Raw genomic sequence first — 2500 nt, 5'->3', positions numbered from 1 at the left:
GGATGGGGCCTTTCGTATAGCAGGGACGGTGCTGCCTCTCGCTTCGCTCGCTGTCCGCCGCTCGCCGCTCGCTCTCTGCAGCCAAAAATGGCCAGTTTTGGCCCGTTTTTGGGCCGTTTTGGCCAGTTTTTGGCCTGTTCTTGCATTGCGCGGTGGACCGTCGAGAGCGGAGCAAACGTCAGCCATCTCAGCACCTGGAACCCCCCGGGTGGCACAGGGCTGATTGGGGCTTTCGTATAGCAGGGACGGTGCTGCCTCTCGCTTCGCTTGCTGTCCGCCGCTCGCCGCTCGCTCGTGCAGCCAAAAATGGCCAGTTTTTGGCCCGTTTTTGGGCCGTTTTGGCCAGTTTTTGGCCTGTTCTTGCATTGCGCGGTGACCGTCGAGAGCGGAGCAAAACGTCAGCCATCTCAGCACCCTGGAAACCCCCCGGGTGGCACAGGGCTGGATGGGGCTTTCGTATAGCAGGGACGGTGCTGCCTCTCGCTTCGCTCGCTGTCCGCCGCTCTCCGCTCGCTCGTGCAGCCAAAAATGGCCAGTTTTGGCCCGTTTTTGGGCCGTTTTGGCCAGTTTTTGGCCTGTTCTTGCATTGCGCGGTGACCGTCGAGAGCGGAGCAAAACGTCAGCCATCTCAGCACCCTGGAACCCCCCGGGTGGCACAGGGCTGGATGGGGCTTTCGTATAGCAGGGACGGTGCTGCCTCTCGCTTCGCTCGCTGTCCGCCGCTCGCCGCTCGCTCGTGCAGCCAAAAATGCAGTTTTGGCCCGTTTTTGGGCCGTTTTGGCCAGTTTTTGGCCTGTTCTTGCATTGCGCGGTGACCGTCGAGAGCGGAGCAAAACGTCAGCCATCTCAGCACCCTGGAACCCCCCGGGTGGCACAGGGCTGGATGGGGCTTTCGTATAGCAGGGACGGTGCTGCCTCTCGCTTCGCTCGCTGTCCGCCGCTCGCCGCTCGCTCGCGCAGCCAAAAATGGCCAGTTTTGGCCCGTTTTTGGGCCGTTTTGGCCAGTTTTTGGCCTGTTCTTGCATTGCGCGGTGACCGTCGAGAGCGGAGCAAAACGTCAGCCATCTCAGCACCCTGGAACCCCCCGGGTGGCACAGGGCTGGATGGGGCTTTCGTATAGCAGGGACGGTGCTGCCTCTCGCTTCGCTCGCTGTCCGCCGCTCGCCGCTCGCGCAGCCAAAAATGGCCAGTTTTGGCCCGTTTTTGGGCCGTTTTGGCCAGTTTTTGGCCTGTTCTTGCATTGCGCGGTGACCGTCGAGAGCGGAGCAAAACGTCAGCCATCTCAGCACCCTGGAACCCCCCGGGTGGCACAGGGCTGGATGGGGCTTTCGTATAGCAGGGACGGTGCTGCCTCTCGCTTCGCTCGCTGTTCGCCGCTCGCCGCTCGCTCGCGCAGCCAAAAATGGCCAGTTTTGGCCCGTTTTTGGGCTGTTTTGGCCAGTTTTTGGCCTGTTCTTGCGTGGTGCGGTGACCGTCGTGAGCGGAGCAAAACGTCAGCCATCTCAGCACCCTGGAACCCCCCGGGTGGCACAGGGCTGGATGGGGCTTTCGTATAGCAGGGACGGTGCTGCCTCTCGCTTCGCTCGCTGTTCGCCGCTCGCCGCTCGCTCGCGCAGCCAAAAATGGCCAGTTTTGGCCCGTTTTTGGGCTGTTTTGGCCTGTTTTTGGGCTGTTCTTGTGTGGCGCGGTGACCGTCGTGAGCGGAGCAAAATGTCAGCCATCTCAGCACCCTGGAACCCCCCGGGTGGCACAGGGCTGGATGGGGCTTTCGTATAGCAGGGACGGTGCTGCCTCGCGCTTCGCTCGCTGTTCGCCGCTCTCCGCTCGCTCGCGCAGCAAAAAATGGCCAGTTTTGGCCCGTTTTTGGGCTGTTTTGGCCAGTTTTTGGCCTGTTCTTGCGTGCCGCGGCGACCGTCGTGAGCGGAGCAAAACGTCAGCCATCTCAGCACCCTGGAACCCCCCGGGTGGCACAGGGCTGGATGGGGCTTTCGTATAGCAGGGACGGTGCTGCCTCTCGCTTCGCTCGCTGTCCGCCGCTCGCTGCTCGCTCGCGCAGCCAAAAATGGCCAGTTTTGGCCCGTTTTTGGGCTGTTTTGGCCTGTTTTTGGGCTGTTCTTGTGTGCCGCGGCGACCGTCGTGAGCGGAGCAAAATGTCAGCCATCTCAGCACCCTGGAACCCCCCGGGTGGCACAGGGCTGGATGGGGCTTTCGTATAGCAGGGACGGTGCTGCCTCTCGCTTCGCTCGCTGTCCGCCGCTCGCCGCTCGCTCGCGCAGCCAAAAATGGCCAGTTTTGGCCCGTTTTTGGGCCGTTTTGGCCAGTTTTTGGCCTGTTCTTGCGTTGCGCGGTGACCGTCGAGAGCGGAGCAAAACGTCAGCCATCTCAGCACCCTGGAACCCCCCGGGTGGCACAGGGCTGGATGGGGCTTTCGTATAGCAGGGACGGTGCTGCCTCTCGCTTCGCTCGCTGTCCGCCGCTCGCCGCTCGCTCGCGCAGCCAA

The sequence above is a fragment of the Musa acuminata genome, unplaced genomic scaffold, assembly GCF_036884655.1.
Source record: "Musa acuminata AAA Group cultivar baxijiao unplaced genomic scaffold, Cavendish_Baxijiao_AAA HiC_scaffold_1021, whole genome shotgun sequence".
NCBI classification, from domain to species: Eukaryota; Viridiplantae; Streptophyta; class Magnoliopsida; order Zingiberales; family Musaceae; genus Musa; species Musa acuminata.
The sequence above is the reverse complement of the archived record's forward strand: the minus strand, read 5'-3'. Positions refer to the sequence as shown.